The 19,068-nt window shown below is 55.3% G+C and overlaps 1 protein-coding gene across 4 annotated transcripts in view; it reads right to left on the bottom strand.

Moving 5' to 3' along the window:
• Nucleotides 1-19,068, bottom strand: part of CAPZB (capping actin protein of muscle Z-line subunit beta) — a 153,637-nt gene that overhangs the window by 92,973 nt on the left and 41,596 nt on the right. The window lies entirely within an intron of this gene.

Genomic DNA, 19,068 nt, shown 5'->3' with positions numbered 1-19,068 from the left:
CCCACTGGTAACGAATATTTGTTAGAAGTGATGCTGGGAAAGATGACGTCAAAACAACTTGCTCTCTTATGCGGAAGTATTTCTCCTGAACTCCAGCCCTAGCCGCTCAGTCCAACCTCTCCTCACAGCAAAGGGTAAATCCTGGTCCAGCCCAAGGCCAAATGCTCCAGACGGCGACCCCTGGATCCGAAGCCACGTTGCCAGGACGTGTGGGCTGCACCCCACGGGCAAGATCAGGAGAAGTCTGTGGACATCCAAGCTGAGGTCCTGGAGGCGGAGTGACCCAGAATGAGTGTCTGGTACCTATCCCTGCATGCCAATCTCCTCACGCGCTCCAGCTCATCCTGAAGGCAGGCTATAGGATGTTACAAACTACACTCTCAACCAACAGTGAAATTAGAAAACACACCTAACACTACTCGGGGCTGCAAACTCTAAGAGTGAATTCCAGCTGGTTTGTCAAGCGTTTCTTGGCTGTGCAGCTTGAGTCCAGGCTGGAGCCCGGTCCGCCCGTCCCGGCCTCAGCGCCCAGGAGGGCGCCTGTCTGGGGACTCTCCTGGGAAGCGGAGTGAGAGCGGGGGTGTCCTTGGGAGCACGTCATGTCCTCTGGGACTCAGCCGGCCCAGCTCCGGGAGAGAAGGGTTTCAAGGCAGAAACAGAAGGCCTGCTGTCCCCAGGGGAGTCGGGGTACGGGACCCCTGTCTAACTTCCTCCCTCGAGCACTGACCACGCATATAAAGAACGAGCCATCGACTGCAGGGTGTGACGGGCGTGCTCAACTCAGTAGACAGCCACCTGGCGTGTCGCCCACTCACTGCCACTGCAGAGAAGACGTCAGACCCTCCCTGGCTCCAAGAGGCAGTGGCAACGGGGACGCCGGGTGATGGGGGTGGAGGGCAAGAGCAGAAGGGAGAGAGGGCCGCGGCCCGAGACACCCACAGGGCCCCTTCAGAAGCACACTGGGCATCTCCAGGTGGTGCAGCTATCAGGGCTTGAGAGCTTTAACCTTTGGGATTGCCAATTGTAATGGGCATGCATTGGTTTTCTTAAATCACAACAAAGGCTAAAAAATTATTTAAACCAAAAATTTTCAAACAACAAAAGCCAGCGATCCCTCTGGTCGGTAAGACCGCAGTACACCACGTAGGAGAACGCTGTTCTCAGGATGGAGGGGCCCAGATTGCTCATTGAAATGAAACCAGACAATCTGATTTAAACTAATTTAAGCTGAGAGAGGCTGGAGTGGGCGGGTATAGATGGAACAAGATTGGCCATGGCATCAGGTAAACGGGGCTTATTATTTTTTAGGCTTGAAATTTCCCATAAGAAGAACTGTCTTAAGAATTTAAATCAGGCCCCACTCCCCTGCGGGAAGCCCCAGGGGCCGTCGAGGCCAGGCTCTTGCCCACGTCAAGGCCGGCTCGCGTCTAACGGTCACTGGACGTCAGGCGACCTTCTCTTGCTTGCACTTGGTCCAGAGAGACCCTCCTAACGAGGGAGGAGAGGAAACCCTAGCGAAGCTTTACAGACCAGGCGCTTCGAGGAGCAAACACACAGGGTCTCCGACATCACCAACACCCCTTCAGCCTGGAGAGCTGTTCTCCCACTGGTTTCCTGTAAAGATGCCACCAGATACTCTAGGGATCTTCCTGGTACGCCCCATGTTGGGAGTGCAGAGTCTAAATCACGGGACCACCAGGGCAGGCCTCCCACTCTGATTTTAAAACAAGCATGACACTGTAGAGCAGAACCGCACTATCGCTGCCCCACGCGGGGCCCAGCTGGGAGAGCGAGGTCACCCGGGGCAAGGCCTGGCGGCCTTTAAGAACGCCAGGAGCCGGAAGCTCAAGTCATCGTTTCCACGGGAGTCGGGATGTCCCCGGCGTGCCCAGCTCTCCACAAGTGCGGACACTGAAGCGTAGTGGGGCCAGGCCACCTGGCCAAGCCCACGCCGTGGACAGGCGGCGGCTGCGGTGTCAGGGCGCACCAGGCACAGCCTGCCCTGGGGAGGGAGGCCCCAAGCGCAGAGGGCCGCGCGGGCCTTGCCCTCCGTGAGGCCACAGCGAGGGCGACGACGAGTCAGAGGCCCTCTCCCCAGCAAAGGCCGAGCAGACCACAGTGAGTACGGTACCCGGTGGCTTCACAGAGTCCCCCGCCCCACGCCCTCCAACGTCCCGCAGTGAGTACGGTACCCAGTGCCTTCACAGAGTCCCCTGCCCCACGCCCTCCAACGTCCCAGGCTTAAACCCTCTGTTCAGACTTTAAAGAATCTCTGCTGAAAACCAAGGACGAATTTTAAAAGGACTATTTATGGAAAACACAACGTGCCTAAACCTGGTCCAGACGATAACATTTCGTGGAGACAGACGATGTCCTGACTCCTAAGGGCGCTGCCAGCCTTTGTGGGTCCTGGCTCGGCTCTTCACTCGCTTCCCTGACACTTCTGGCCCTGCGTCCCACCCTGCAGTAAAGAGCCACCTACTGGAAACGCTAGGATTGAAGCCAGTCATTTCAAGGAGCAGGTGAAATTCAGAGAACTCTGGAAAGCAATTCTGCAAGAACAGTTTCAAATTGGGAGAAAAAGTTTTTCTTTGAGTACAAAACCCTTGGCCCAGAATGTGGCAGAGGTCTTAGACAAAGCTTTTCACAGACGTTTGATTCAGCACTATTTATATTAGCAAAAGAGTAAAAAGCACCCTGTGTAAGTAAATTATGGTACAACCATTAATATTTGAACCACTGAAAATCATTAACAGGAAGTTTTGCAAAGATGTTTTATGTTAACCGGGGAAAGACTTCTGTGATGCCAATGAGAAAAAGCAGGATGCAAAATTTAAAACATGAAAGCTACATTTTAAAAATGTGCCTAGAGAAAGCTGAAAAACACAAAGGTTTAAAGTAAAAGGTGGTTTTCTCCATGAGAGAGGAGGAATTCTGAGTGACTGTTATTTTTTCATCCTCTTTATGCTTTTTTGGTGTCTGCATTTTCCACATATGTAACACACACCATCTTCCTGTTACCATTTTCTTCTGACTGCAAATATTAGTACTAGCTTGCTGTAAAAAGACTCAAGCATTATAGAGAATGAAAACTGCTCCTACAGGGACTTCCCTTGTGGTCCAGGGGTTAAGACTCTGCCTTGCAATGCAGGGGATGGGGGTTCAAACCCTGGTCGTGGAACTAAGACCTCACAGGCTCTGGAGCAGTTAAAATCCACACACTGCAGCAACTGAGCTGGCGTGCCTCAGTCACAGAATCCGTGCTCCACAGGGAGGCCCCCGGCGGCACAGTGAGGCGCCACGTGCCTCAGTCACAGAATCCGTGCTCCACAAGGAGACCCCGGCGGCACAGTGAAGCGCCACGTGCCTCAACTGAGCCCCAACGCAGCCAAATAAATAAATAAAGTTTAAAAAGAGAAAAGGCCTCCCATAATCCCACCGCCTAGAGGTAACTACTCCGCAAAGGTCACGACCAGTGACGACTTGGTGTCCGCTCTTCCAGATGCCCCCAGCAAGCCTCACCTTCATAGTCACATAACTCCTTTTAAAGGAATAATCTGTGGGGGCCACACGTATGAAAGGTCCAGAAAGGTCTGTGGTGGCAGGGGGGGGCCGGGAGCAGCCACACATGGTGCATGGGGACCTTCTGGGGTGTCCATCCCCCGGGCTGTGAGATGGCCCCACAACTCTGTACTAAAAAACTTGGGAAACTGAATGATTCACTGAAAACCAGGGCATTTTATGATATGGAAGTCACACCTCCATGAAGCAGCTGGAAAAGAACACACACACACGCCAGAGCCAGCAGGTCTGCAGGCCCCCGGGCTGCCCCGCCTCTGCCCAGCTCCGTGCCCGGCTCCTCTCGGGAGCACATGGCAAGACCATGCAGCAGGCACAGAGGAAGCTGGCAGCCCCTCAGAATCACCGGACAAACAGCCTGCCCGGGGAGGCTGAGCAGATAACAGGGCGTGCGTGTACGTGTGAGGTCCGGTGCACACAGAGTGCAGGAGAGCACTGTGTGTGTGTGTGTGCATGCGCACGTGTGTATGTGTGTGTGTGTGTATGTATGTGTGTCAGGCCCAGTGTACACAGGATGCAGACCACTCTGTGTGTGTGTCTGTGTATCTCTGTGTGTCTGTGTGCGCGCGTCTGTGTGTGTATCTGTGTATCTGTGTGTGTCTGTGCGTGTCTGTGTGTCTGTGTGCGTGTCTCTGTGTGTGTGTCTCTGTGTGTGTCAGGCCCAGTGTACACGGGATGCAGGAGAGCACTGTGTGTGTGTGTCTCTGTGTGTGTGCATGTGTCTGTGTGTATCTGTGTGTGTCTTCGTGTCTCTGTGTGTCTGTGTGTGTGTCTCTGTGTGTGTGTCTCTGTGTGTCTGTATGCATGCGTGTGTGTGTCAGGCCCAGTGTACACAGGATGCAGACCACTGTGTGTGTGTGTCTGTGTGTGTGTGTGCGTCTGTGTGTGTATTTGTGTATCTGTGCGTGTCTGTGTGTCTGTGTGCGTGTATCTGTGTGTGTGTCTCTGTGTGTGTCAGGCCCAGTGTACACAGGAGGCAGGAGAGCACTGTGTGTGTGTGTCTCTGTGTGTGTGTGCGCGTCTGTGTGTGCATCTATGTGTGTGTGTCTGTGTGCGTGTCTGTGTGTGCGTGCGTGTCTCTGTGTGTGTGTGCATGTGTGCGCACGCGTGTGTCAGGCCCAGTGCACACAGGAGGCAGGAGAGCACGGGCCCCTGAAAGGCTGCTCATGGGGCTCGGGCGGAGCTGCCGGCTGGCCTCAGACAAGCGGCCGAGGAGACAGAGGCCTAGCCCGACCGCCCACGTGCCCCCCAGGGCTCAGGAGGCCGCCGGGCAGGACAGCTGGGAACGCCACTCTCATTCAGCAGAGGCCACGAGCTGCCCGACAACGTGCCACCCCCTGGGCGTCCCCGGAGCTGAGAAGAGACGGGCCAACATTACAAAGAGGAGCGTGACAGCAAGCCATCGGAAGAGGGGAGTGGAGGCCACACGCACGTTACAGGCACAAGGACCGCAGACTGGAGAAGGGCAGCGGGGCTGCCTGGAGCGTGACAGCAGCTGGCAACTATGCACCCGAAGCTTCTGCAGTGCTCGTACCCTTCTAGGATCTAACCTGAGAAATCAGTCACATCTATGCACAAATACGCCCACTAGTTTCCTGCCAAAAAAGAGAAGTAACTTCCCAACAATAGGAAAACGATCAAACAGTATGTATTATTGTCATGTTTGTGAAGAGCGTCCTTAAGGGAAAGTGAAAGCTGCTCAGTCACATCGAACTCTGTGACCCTGTGGATTCTACAGTCCATGGAGTTCTCCAGGCCAGAATACTGGAGTAGGTAGCCTTTCCCTTCTCCAGAGGATCTTCCCGACCCAGGAATTGTACTGGGGTCTCCTGCATTGCAGGCAGATTCTTTACCAACTATCAGGGAAGCCCAGAGCATCCTTAAAAACATGGGCAATTATCCTACGTTAAATTAGCAAAGTTGGATATAAAAATTTAACGTCAACTAAAAAGCGAGAGGAAGTTGCTCAGTCGTGTCCAACTCTTGGTGACCCCATGGACTATACAGTCCTTTCCCTTCTCCGGGGCATCTTCCCAACCCAGGGATCAAACCCAGGTCTCCCACATTGCAGGCAGATTCTTTACCAGCTGAGCCACAAGGGAAGCTTTTCAACTAAGAAAAAGTTCTTAGTTTCTTTTTCAACTAAGAAAAAGATGCCCAAATCCTGGAGAGAAACAGTAAGTGAAAATGTTAGCAGTGTTTGTCTTTGGGTAGGGAGATTAAGAGATTCTTTTTCTCCTTTTATCTATTTTTCAGACCTTTCCAAATTTTTTATAAGTATTTCTCAATCTCTAAAAAGCCTATGATCCATCTGCCAATTGGATTCTGTCAACTTTACCCTCTAGGGTTTGCACTGCGTAGAAATTACGCTTTGTTTTCCAGACGTAAAATTCTAATCCTGAATGCGCTCTCTCAAATTACAGCCCCACTGACTGGAGATTGATGGCCACACAACGATGATGGTGAGCCCTCCAAGGAGTGCTACATGGCCAGCCCGCCTTGAATAATCTCTATTGCTGCTGCTGCTGCCAAGTCGCTTCAGTCGTGTCCGACTGTGTGCGACCCCATAGACGGCAGCCCACCAGGCTCCCCCGTCCCTGGGATTCTCCAGTCAAGAACCCTGGAGTGGGTTGCCGTTTCCTTCTCCAATGCATGAAAGTGAAAAGTGAAAGTGAAGTCACTCAGTCGTGTCCGACTCTTAGCGACCCCATGGACTACAGCCCACCAGGCTCCTCCATCCACGGGATTTTTCCAGGCAAGAGTACTGGAGTGGGGCGCCATTGCCTTCTCTGATAATCTCTATTAGGAGCATATAAAACTTAACAAAATTTCTATCATCCTTTGGGAAACAGGGCTTCCCTGGTGGCTCAGCTGGTAAAGAATCCGCCTGCAGTGCGGGAGACCCGGGTTGGGAAGATCCCCTGGAGAAGGTACAGGCTACCCACTCCAGTGTCCTGGCCTGGAGAGTCCCATGGAGTGTATAGTCCACGGGGTCGCAAAAGTCGGACACGAGTGAGCGACTTTCACGTCACTTTCTTTGGGAATAAGGGTTTTGCAGCAGTTGCTGCTTTGCTTTACACGATAAAGAAAAAACACTGACAAATTTAAAACCAAACAGTCCCTGGTCAGGACCGGGCAGAATCCTCAAGGGAACCTCGCGTCACCGAGAAGGGAGGTGGGACCACACGCTCTTTCTGCCTTCCTGAGTCTTCTGCGGACACAACGATCCAGCTGAGTGAGTCTCACAGGTGTGCCCCAAGGATGCCACCCCAGGTTCAGGGTCAGAGGCAGTTCAGCTGACAACTGGCGGCCGTGGGGGCTCGCCTCCTGCCCCTCCTGCCCCTCCGCCGGGCAGTCTCCAGGCCAGGGCTGCCCCACGGCCGCCCAAGCCATCTGCCAGGAACTGCAGTAGGAGGGCACAGTGCACTCCCATCTAAGAACTAGAGGGCGTGTCTGGTGGCCCAGTGGTCAGGAATCTGCCTTCCAACACGGGACGAAGGTTCGGCCCCTGGTCCAGAGAGACGCCCCGGCAACCAAGCCAGTGCTCCGCCGCGGCTGAGGCCCAGAGTCCCCGCTGCCGCAGCCGGGGGCGCTGCGAGCAGCCTCCAAGGCCCAACGCAGCCAAGCGAACGAACAAAAGGAACCAGAGCAGCCCCCACGTGTGCTCTCTAATCGGGACCCTCTCACCGGCGTGCTAATGAGCTTTCTTATGGGCGGCAGAGTACAGGGGGAGGGTGGGCGCGCGCTCGGTCGCGGCCACTCTGCAACTGCAGCCCGGCAGGCCCCCCGTCCGCGGGATTCTCCAGGCGAGAACACGGGCTGGGTGGCACCGTCCCAGGCCAGGACTCAGGGACCAAACCCAGGCTCCTGCGGCTCCTGCAGCGGCAGGTGGGCTCCTCATCACTGAGCCACCCGGGGAGCCCCCGAGTGGGGGTGGCACTGGGCAAACCCCAGCCGCTGCTGTGGGGTGGGCGGGGCTTTGGATGGGTTAAAGGCCAACCCACCTACCAGCCACCTGAGTGTTTGGGGGCTACAGTCTACAGAGGGATGGGAAGTCATACCATCTCCACGGGATCCCACCTAAGACTGAGGCTGCATGCCTGCCGCTTTTAAGGGAGGAGTGCGGCCTGGTGGGGTAAGCCGCCAGCAGGGACAGGGCTGCAGGGGCCGCCCCAGGGGCGACAGCAAACCGCAGAGAGCCCCCGTCTACTGGCACGTTCTCCCTGGAGGGGCCTGGTCCAAGCAACTCTGACTCCTCGTGGTCAATCAATCTGAAACGTCCTCTCCTCTCCTCCTCCCTCCCACCCTCTGGCGCATCTGATGAATGTTTCCCTACTCTTGTTGCTCCAGATGAAGGGCATATAGAGCCTGAAATAAATACGTCACTTCCCTACTCCAGCACCCTCCTTACCCCACAAAGCCCAGAGGTTAAAGACTCACATATCTTTCCTCTCTGAACCGCGAATCGAAACCTGGGGGCAGCTGTGACCAAACAAAGACGCAAAGTGTCTCGCGCCTACTTCTGAGGACCGCTCTCTGTTCTTCTCTCAGCTGCAGATGGCTCCCGCTAGAAGCTGCCCGGTGACCTGACCAACTCTGCTCCCTGGCTGGCCAACAAAAGACGGGGGTGGGGGAGGGGACACCGTCGTTCTCAGGGTCTGCTAGCGTGGCCGTGCTCACACCGGAACCTCTCTCCTGCCCACGCGCCGCGTGCACCCCAGTAACCCTGCAGTTCTCTCTCCCGCCAGCTTCCTTTGCCAGGGTGGTGAGCGCATCCACCCTCACGGCCCCGCAGCCAGCCACCCGCCCCATCTCCACCAGCTCTGAGACTGGGTCCCTTCTCCAGGTGCTGGGTCAGATCCTCTGGGCTGCCTGGGGTCTGGGCAGGAGAGCACCGTACCCTGGAACCATCTGGAGGGTGGAGGACGTGAGGGCCACCGGCTACCCTCTGCAGCTGGAGAGGCCGGGGCAATGGAAGAAGGCCAGGACACCAGACGCTGCTCCAGGCCTCAGCGCGGTGCCCCTCCTGACATCTCCACCTGGCCTCTGTCTGGACCGTGCGGCCAGCCGGGTGGTTTCCAGGCACCGATGGAGCCCTGCCGGCCAAGGCCACCGGCCCCGGATCCTGGCGTCACCGTAAAGCTGGCTGGCACAGAGCGGGCCTGCCCATCACTGAGGGGGCCTGCAAGACCACGCGTCCCGGGGCCGGAGCCGGGGGCAGAGGCACAGAGTAGGGCCTGGGTGCTTGAAAATTCTGACGGCAGCCGAGAAAGAGCGAGGCACTGGTGTGACAAGGCTGCCCCCAAGGCTGGGCCCAGACCGTGGGCAGAGAAAGAGGACTCCAGGACGGCCGCACTGCTGACAGCCACCCACAGCGGGGACGGGGCCTTGTCTCTGTCCTGCCAACACGCCAACAGAGAGAAGGAAGGAGCCGGTCTTCAACGCGAATCATGACATGTCCACGCAATGCGATATCACAAAACAGTGAAAGCCGGGCTTAAAAGAGAAGCCAAAGCGCTACAAAAACGGCGACTGCAAGCTACACTGACCAAGGGGTTTCTGCGGGCCCGGTCCTGTCCCAAGCGCTTCGTTTACACGGGTTAGCTCACTCGGTCCTCACAACCTGCCCAAGACAGCCTCTGCTATTAATCCTGTTTCACGGACAAGAGGCCTGAGGAACAGAGAGGTTAAGGAACTTGTCAAAGATCACAAAGCTAGTAAGTGGCAGGGCTAAAACGTGAACCCAGGCAGCTGGGGTCCAGAAGCCGTGTTTCTGACTCCACGTAATACTGCCAACCACAGTGTAACACAGGCATTCTAGTATCTATGCATATGCCCTCCAAACAATTAAATGACAAGGAAAGGCCAGAGAGAAATACTCCAAAATAACCACCAGTCTGTCTAAGTGGTGGAGATAAGGTGATTTTAATTTATCTCCTACTCTGCTGTATTTCTAACTTTCTAATCTACAAAATTAGGAGGAGACTGTGACCATCATCATTTATATGTCCTTAAAAAAATAAAAGAAAAAGATACTCAGTTTGCCGGCACTAGGGATTGCCAGAAATCAGTCCCAGCAAGTCTACTGAAACTCTCACCTGGTTACTGAACTTCCCACCCAACTAGCACACGTTTCTTAAGCTACGAAATGGGAGGACCACTTCCCAACATCAGAGACTTGCTGGGATTGAAACTGGAGCACAGGAGGAGCTCCTCGCATAAATCATGGCATCCTTTCCTGGGGGCCCAAAATGTTACTAACAGCTGCCACTTCTTGATGCCCACCCTACTGGGCATGTAACGTACGTGCAACATACATGCCTGGTCAACTCTTCCTCATTCCCTAGGGCACGAAAGGAAGTAAATGAAGTCCAGGAACTTGCCTGGAGCCATGGTGCCTGGAAGAAGCTGACCAAGATTCAGGTCACGTCTGCCCACCTGCAGGCCCACTCCCCTTCCACCATCCCCTTCTCCTTCCAGGGCAAGTTTCAGGTGAAGATGGACAGGCCACCACCAGCGTGGGCTTCTCATCACCACTGCTCTCTTTTCAACGATTTCAGGCTCCTTAGGACCCAGGGAGGAGAGCGCATGCCTTATGCTAACACGATTTTAATGCAGGTCTCGGGACCCCTCAGTTGAATTATCCCAACGATCCTTACGTCAGTCCAAGTTCATAGACAGGGTGATGCTGGTTAAGTCTTGGGAGTGAGCTTCGGCCCTTGCCTCTTAAAGTTGTACCTAGGAGCAGCTCTGAATTCAGGCGGAAAGATTTAGCTGCCATTCGCTACTTTGAACTCTAGGTCAGAGTGGTGTGGTGGTCTTTTAATACACACTTGGCCTTCGGACACTAGCCCTGCCCAGGTCACCCTATCAGAACAAAAAGCTCAATCTAAGGAGGCTTGGGTGGGTAACAGAAACGGCATTGCTGTGGATTATGGTCTGGACCAGTGGACAAGTGTCCACTTGCAAAACCAGACACTGGAGAGCTTCCCAAGAGGCACCTTCAAAGAGGGAACAGTAAGCCACATGGCCAGGCTCTGATGCTGCTTCCTGACGCGCCGGCATGGGGGGAGGGGGCGGCGGGGAGCCCTGCTAAAGCAAACCAAACAGGTGAGCATTCTAGTCCTTTCCCAGAGTGCCCACCCCCCCACTCCCCAGAGACCTCCTGCCAAGAATAACCACATGTGGCAGAAGAATTATTCACTTTAAAAAATAATTTTTTTAAGTTCATTATATCAACCCTAAGGGTGTGTCTGACATACAAAAGGTCAGCGTTACTGACTGTCCACTTCCAGAGTCTCCCTACCATCTAGGAGCAAAGGCCAGGCGCCGAGATCATCCGCTGACGCAGGACGGGGGACAGTGCCTGGAGAGGGTCACAGTCCACCCCATCACCCCACAAACCGGAACACTGGGCCCGACACGACAGAAGCTGGCCCAAGACCCCGTGGAAGCAAAGCCGCAAAAACTGCCCTTTTACACCTCTGCAGCGTCACCTGATATTTAGGCTTGTGCTGGGAAATCCCGTTCATCTGAAGGATAACGGGGCCAGGGAGGGAAAAGTACCTAAAATGCAGACACTCGCCACATCTGACTGAGAAAGACCACCCGGGAGTCCACGAGAGGTTACAAAGAGCCTCACCGGCACCATCGGCACATGCCTATCTACGGAATAACAGAAAGGGATGTTTATTATTTGTAGGCATTATCTCTGCTATTACATGACTCATTCCTGCATGCCAGGAATGCTCTCATCCGGCGCCAAGCAAAGACTGCCGAATTACAAAGTTTGTAACAATTATCATTGCCCCATACATGTCTCACCGCAGGGCAAACCGACAGGCAGCAAGTCAGCTGGTGGAGGAACTGTTACTGTGCCTCTCATTACCACCAGCTGTTACTCCGCTGCTTGAAGGCCTTAAGGACGTTGTCGTCCAAGAGCTCATCAACCTCCAGCCGCGGAACCGATTAGAGATGCTCACGGAATCAGCGAGTTCCCAAGGAGAATCCACCGCAGGGATCTGGGTGGATCAGGGCACCAGGAAGAGGAACGGCAGGGGCAGAGGCAGAAACGGGCGGCGGGGTGGAGAGAACGACACCCGGGTGAAGGACTACAGCTGAGAGAAAAAGGATCTCCTGAGCTAGGCGGCAGGCGGGCAGCCTTGAGGAGCAGGGGCGAACAATCCTCTGCATGGAGACGACCCAAATGCATGGGGAGGGTGGAGAGGACCAGATAAAAGGACACCCTCGCCTGCAGGCGAGCAGCACCCAAGGGCCTGCAGCGCGCCCCCAGCAGGGTTCCTGGACCCTCAAACAGAGCGGCAGGGCAGGCAGCGGCAGGGCAGGCAACAGCAGCCCCGCTCCACACAAGAGGGGCGGGGGCCTGGGAGGTCAGCGCCCTGGGGTTGCACGGCCACCCCGTGACAAGGCTGGGGCTGGAAGTGAGCACCCTTCTGCACAGGACAGTCTGGAAATATCAGCAAAGGATGCGCGTCTAACTGCATTGCCTCCACTGCTCTCCGAATGACTCAAAAGTGCCTCAATTTATGTAAAGCAAACCTCAGGGTTTCCCCTACCAAAGCCTATAATTATCACATAAATAATAGCTAACACTTACTGAGCATTTTAGTTTTATTGTGTGTCAGTGATAATACTACGACGCATTTAAACTTATTACTTACTGTAATTATTATTTTATTATTGTGTCCTTCCATCCCCATACCAACCCCCCCGCCAAGCCACTCCCGGGGCTCACCTGCCCCATCTGCCGTCTCCTGTGGCAGCCCCCTCCTTTCTCCACAGCTTTCCGGACTCAAGCTTATCACCCCTCACTGACTGTACCCCTCAAGGGTCCCCAGGATACAGACAGAGCCGCCGGCCCGTTTCCTCTGTGCTCCTTCCTTCGCAGGTGCTCTTCCTTCCGCCCGGGCGGCTATTCCCTCTGCTCAAGCCCCGCCCTCCCTGACCGTCCCTGCCCCGTGGCGGCAACCCTCTCCCCGGGCACAGCGACCATCCGCTGGTGTCCATCTCCACCTGGGCTTCCCTGCTGGCTCAGACGGTAAAGAATCCGCCTGCAATGTGGGAGACCTGGGTTGGATCCCTGGGCTGGGAAGATCCCCTGGAGAAGGGAACAGCTACCCACTCCAGTGTCCTAGCCTGGAGAATCCTATGGACAGTCCACGTGGTCGCAAAGAGTCGGACATGACTGAGTGACTTTCACATATCACATCTCCCCCACGAGGCTACAGGTTCAGGAGAGTGAGGATAATGTCCTTCTCGGTCACCTCGGTATCACCCAGGCCTGGCATAGTTTAACTCATGGTCAGTGAATAAATGGCCTCCCAGGTGGCTCAATGGTAAAGAACCCGCCTGCCGATGCGGGAAATGCAGGAGACGCAGGTTTGATCCCCGGGTCAGGAAGATCCCCCGGAGGAGGGCATGGCAACCCATTCCAGTATTCTTGCCTGGAGAACCCCATGGATGGAGGAGCCTGGTGGGTCACAGTCCACGGGGTCGCAAAGAGCTGGACACGACTGAGTAAGAACTCGCGCACATGGTGGATCGACATTCACGGGGCAAACTGGGGGCTCTGCCCTCGGCCTGAGCGCCAGGAAGAGAAGGGGCTGCAGGCTGCGCCCCCGTCCTGGAGGGCCCTCTACTCCCACGCGGGTGCAGCAGGGAGGTGTGGCGAGAACACTGCCGGTCAAGTCTTCACGTGCGCACGGGGAGGCCCGGGGTGCCTGGACCTGCAGGCGTCCATCGCTTAACCCGGACAAACCCCAGGGGCCTCCTAATAGCAATCAATGTCCACCGCCAAGTCCTATGATTCTGAGCAAGCCCCAGTGCTATCCGCCTCCGAATTCTCCCTCCCTGGACACCTTAAGGATTCCCTCTGCGTCCTCCCTGGCCTCTCCCGGTCGTCAGAACGACCTATTTCAGCATAAGACCACAGCATTCTCCTGCTTAACATCCTGCGGCCTGTTGTCACCCTCAGAATAAAGCCTGATGCACACGCCTCCAAGGCCTTCCGGGGCCAGGGCGGTAAGAGAAGCCTGAGACTAGAAGCTCGGCCCCTCTCAGGATGAGAAGGGCGAGGAACGCAGGGAGCAGCTCCAGCCCCGCGGCGCGGACCTCCACCCCGGGGGCTGCCCCTCGTGCTCCTGGACCACAGCACCGACCGGGGCTCCCAGAGGGCAGGCACTCCCGTTCCGCGGCATGCTCCCCAGGGCCCAGCCTCTCCCAGGTGGTCCTGGAAAAAAGCTTAGGAGAAACTGCAGGGTTGGGGCAGCGACCCCAAGGCCAGGCCAGGCGGGCAGCCCAGCCCTCTCTCACCCACCCCCAAGGAAGAGGCAGCCCCTCGGAGCACCAAGGTGCCAGCCACAACAGACCCTCTGAAGATAAGTCCGTCCCATGAGGCCACTTGTTTCACCCTTAAATACGTGCACCCTGGTTTTTTCAAACCTTTCCACAGAAAACGGGCATCTGCTTGTCCAAGCAAATGACAGCTGCGAGGGGTTCCTACTGCTCTTGTCAGAAAGTTACACACTTATTAGCAGATACCACGAATTGTCTCGTACGCATTGCACATGAACACACCATCTCCACTTCCTTAAACCCTGCAAGGCTCACAGGATTGTCCCGACTGACCGTCTCTGCTGAAGCAGCAGAGCTTGGAGGCGGGAAGGCCCGGCCGAAGCCCTTGCGAGCGGAGCCCGGCTCTCCGTGATCCCTGGGCGCCTCACCGCAGCTGCACACTCCCTGGACCAGAAGCCACCAGCATCGGCAGGAAGCCTCGAGGAGGGCCGAGCTCCTGGGCAGAGGAAGCAGGAGGGCGCTGCTCGGGGCAGTGCAAACCGCGGGTTCAGGACAAGGAACCAGCCCACAGGGAGGAAGCCAAACTGCAGACCCAGCGGCTGAGACACACAGAGCCCGAGCCGAGCACAGGCGGCTCGACCACCTCCCTCCCCCAAACCACAGGGGAGGAGCAGGTGGAGACAGGTGCCCCGTCAAGAGGAAACAGGCGGCCCTCAGAGAAGCACGAGAGGCCAAAGGTGAGCTGAGCGCGGGCGAAGGGGAGTGCCGCCTGCCGGGGGACACACCCAGGACTCCCCGTCCCTACTTTCTATCTCAAATTCAGCTCTAAACAGGGCGATCTACCTGGGGAAAGGACAGAGAGAGATGAGGGAGGTTAAGAGACAGAAACTTGCAGGTAACAGAAGAAAGGAGTCATCGACGCTAACGCCACACTGTGAGGAACTCAACTCTAGTTTTTAAAAAATCCTGCAGTAACAACAAGTCAGAGACAGGAAGTGTAACGGTGGCGAATACGGCCAACAGCGACCGACTCCGTCTGTGCGTGACCGACGACAGATGGACTTTCCACCGTCGCGGCGATCCTTCTGAGACTCACAGGAACACCAGAGCGCTACGCTGTGCAGCAGGAACCAGCAGGGTTTAGGCCTGCCGTACCTCAAAACCAAACTCACTCGTGGAAAGAGAGACCATACTCGTGGCTACCAGAGGTGGAGGTGAGAAGGCGATGGCGCCCCACTCCAGTACTCTCGCCCAGAAAATCCTGTGGACGGAGGAGCCTGGTGGGCTGCAGTCCATGGGGTCGCAAAGAGTCGGACACAACTGAGCGCCTTCACTTTCACTTTTATGCACTGGAGAAGGACATGGCACCCCACCCCAGTGTCCTTGCCTGGAGAACCCCAGGGACGGCAGAGCCTGGTGGGCTGCCCTCTCTGGGGTCACAGAGTCAGACAGGACTGAGCACCTTCACTTTCACTTCCATGCATTGGAGGAGGAAATGGCACCCCACCCCAGTGCTCTTGCCTGGAGAATCCCAGGGACGGGGGAGCCTGGTGGGCTGCCGTCTCTGGGGTCGCAGAGTCGGACACGCCTGAGGCGACTCAGCAGCAGAAATGGAGGTGAAGGAAGGTGGAGATCAGATGACGGTAGTCAAAAGGCACAAACCTGCAGGTATAAGGTAAGTGGAAAACTGAGAGGAAAATTTAAAAAGAGGCCAAAGTTCAGGAGGGCCTCTGCATGCCCACCTGATGCGCCTGCCCAGCAACAAGAGGTCCAGACAAGCAGGAATCTCTGCCTGGTCCTCAAGATCTGGCCTGGGACCACTGGTCTTTGCTCCTGATTTAATCTATCCTGTAACACCCTGGGGGCTTCCCAAGTGGCTCCAGAGGTAAAGAGCCTCCCTGCCAAAGCAGGATATACAAGAGACATGGGTTCCATCCCTGGGTCGGGAAGATCCCCTGGAGGAGAGCACAGCAACCCACTCCAGTATTCTTGCCTGGAGAATCCCACAGACACACTGGTGGTTTAGGATAAGCAGGACAACCAGGCCATATCTATCGTGGCCCTGCCACTTCTGGGGTCTCTCCGGCCAGGCCAGTTCACTGACATCCACTCACCAGTGTGGCCCTTTGGATTTGCAATCCTGTTCTACAAAAGTCGCCAAGGCCCTACAGACGGAAGACAGCCCCGAGGCCCGAACATGCCGGTCATCCAAAATTCTTCCCAGAGGGCAGGCAGGCGCAGGGCCCAGGCCCCAGCCACATCCAGCTCCATGCAGATGACCAGATGCTTTCTATGCTATGAAGAGGTCACAGAATCAGAGCCAGTTATTGCTGCAAGAGAAATAAAACAAACCATTCTCCTGCATTTCACAGGGTTCTTATATATAATGCTAATTTTAAAAAGAACGGATACAGTAAATGGAATGAGTTAGAGAAGTGAAAGCTTCAAGCAGCAGATGAAAGAAGCACGAAACTAATTTCTGAACACTAATACAATCTCTCAGAAGAGGGTCTGCTGCAAACCCAAGGCAGGATCGGGTGTTCTGCAGGATGCTAGTACACGTGTGTGCACACAGGCACAGGCACACGCACACACACGACAGATCTGATTCCACAGAGCCTGGCATACAGCAACATCTTTCCAACACCGCCAGCCTCAAGACCCCAGTCGTGAGTTCCCTTAAATGTTAAATGCAGGTCCCCTCGGCTCATAAATACACGGCTTCAGAAGGGGCGCAGAACCACCCGCACCCTGGCACCACTGCACCGAGGGGCAGGCACTCCCCACCCCCAGCCCCATCTCTCAGTCCCGGCCCCTCCGACCGGGGACGGCCCCAAAGTCTGACCTTCCAGAGCCCTGCCCCTGCAGTGTGCATGGGAAGGGGGAGCACGGCGGGCTGACTGCTCTAATTCCCGCTCAGACCACAGGAAGCCAGACAGAGCCCCGCACAAGCCCGCCGGCATTTTAGAGGAGAAGAAAGGCGGACCAGCGTCGTTCTGACAGCGACTTCCGTAAGACGTGCCACCCCAGGTCACCAGGTGGGAAGGGGCACGATTAAGGGTCATTACAGGCACCTTAAGGCCCTGGAGGATTTTCATCCAGGAAATGAAATAATGACCAGCATTCCAGACTATTAGCTCAGATTAGCTCAGAGGCGGGGGGACGCGAGAGAGGAGGCTTTAACCCCAGAAAGGCAGGAAGCTCCAGCAGAAGGCCGCCGCCCCACCCAAGTCTCGTGGGAACTAAAGCCCAGCAGGAAAATCAAAGAAGCCCAAGGGGCATCAGAGCCGTAGCAAGAGGAGGGGCCGTGGGGCTAACGGCCTCTTTCATTTTCGAATTTCCGGAGTTGAGGGCTAATTAGGCCCTTCAGGCATACTGAAGGCTTCCCTACTGGCTCAGACGATATAAAGCGTCTGCCTGCAATGTGGGAGACCTGGGTTCAATCCCTGCGTCGGGAAGAGCACACACAGCTCAAAGGTGGGAGAAATGACACTGAATGAACGCGCCCAGCAAACACGTGCGTGGGCAAAACACTCACACCTGCTCTCACCCACCAGAGAGACGTAAGGTACTGCTTTTGGCTTCTTAAACCAAAACCCAGGGAGACAAACACCCCAGGTTGACAACGAAGCAGTTCACTGACAGGCACTACTGCTGGGGGCCTTATGACGTGGCACGCCACTGGTGGGAAGACGACTTGGCGGTGTTTGGCAACAGTTGTGAGTGTGTGCACACTTTAACATGGTAGTGCTACCCTGGGAGTGCATCCTACAAAAGGATCCAAACACAAAGAAAACTGCAAAAAGGACCACAGACACCGGGTCACTGCTTATAACACAAAAACCTAGAAGCGACCTAAAGGCGGAGTGTTCCAGAAGTCACTGCTGGGTCTGTCTTCTCTTCTCTGAGTACTGCGCAGCCACTGAGGAATCATGGATATGAAGACTCCCTAATAATGTAGAAAAAGTCCTAAGTGATATTAATTTTAATAGATTTTTTAGAGACGCTTTACATTCAGAGCAAAATCTCACCAAACGTAGAGTCCCGTATAACTCCTCCCCCGCTTATGCACACTCTCCCCCGATAACCAACACCCCCAGCACTCCGAGTGGTGCCCTGGCTCTAACTGACGAACCCACACTGGCAGTGCCACTGACCCCCAAAGCCCACGGTTTACGTCACTCGGCTCCAAGTCCACTCTCGGTTACTTACAGCCTGTGGGTGGACGGGTGCCCAGTGGCACGCACGCTCCATGCACAGCACCAAAGACTGCTGCGCGGAGGCCTCTGTGCGCGGCCTGTCCTCTCCTCCCCCAACCCCTGGCAACCGCTCATCTTCCTACTTTCCCCACAGCGCTGTCTTTCCAGAGCGTCACAAGGCTGGAATCGCACAGCGCCCAGCCTTTTCGGATGGGCTCCTTTCACTTAATAATACGCACGGAAGGTTCTTCCGTGACTTTTCAGGGCTTGGCAGCTTAATATACCATTGTCTAGATGTACCAGAGTTTGTTTATCCATTCAACCTGGTGAAGGACATCCTGGTTGCTTCCACGTTTTGGCAGGTGGGGTGTTCAGACATTTAGAGTGGCCGTTCTGGAGTGGAAAGTTGCTTTACAAATTCTAAGTGTGCAAGGTTAGCACGTAAACATGTTTTTGACTCCTCTGGGTAAATACCAAAGAGCACAATTGCTGGATCACCTGTGTTCAGTTAACAGTATTTTGTTTTGTAAGAAACCATCAAGCTGTCTTCTCAAGTGGCCGCACCATTCGGCAGTCCCAGCAGCGATGAACGGAAGCGCCTATCCTTCCATTCCTGCCACTTCGGGTGGTGTCAGAGTTCTGGATTTTGGTCATTCTAACAGCTATAATGTTCAGGGGTTCTCAAGGCAAGAATACTGAAGTGGTTTACCATTCCCTTCTCCAGGGGACCATGTTTTGCCAGAACTCTCCACCATGACCCGCCTGTCTTGGGTGGCCCTACACAGCATGGCTCATAGTTTCATTGAGTTAGACAAGGCTGTGGTCCATGTGATCAGATTGATTAGTTTTCTGTGATTGTGGTTTTCAGTCTGTCTGCCCTCTGATGGAGGCTTATGGAAGCTTCCTGATAGGAGAGACTGACTGTGAGGGAAACTGGGTCTTGTCTGACGGGCGGGGCCATGCTCAGTAAATCTTT

This window comes from Ovis aries, chromosome 2 (genome assembly GCF_016772045.2).
Source record: "Ovis aries strain OAR_USU_Benz2616 breed Rambouillet chromosome 2, ARS-UI_Ramb_v3.0, whole genome shotgun sequence".
NCBI lineage: Eukaryota > Metazoa > Chordata > Mammalia > Artiodactyla > Bovidae > Ovis > Ovis aries.
The sequence above is the reverse complement of the archived record's forward strand: the minus strand, read 5'-3'. Positions and strand labels throughout refer to the sequence as shown.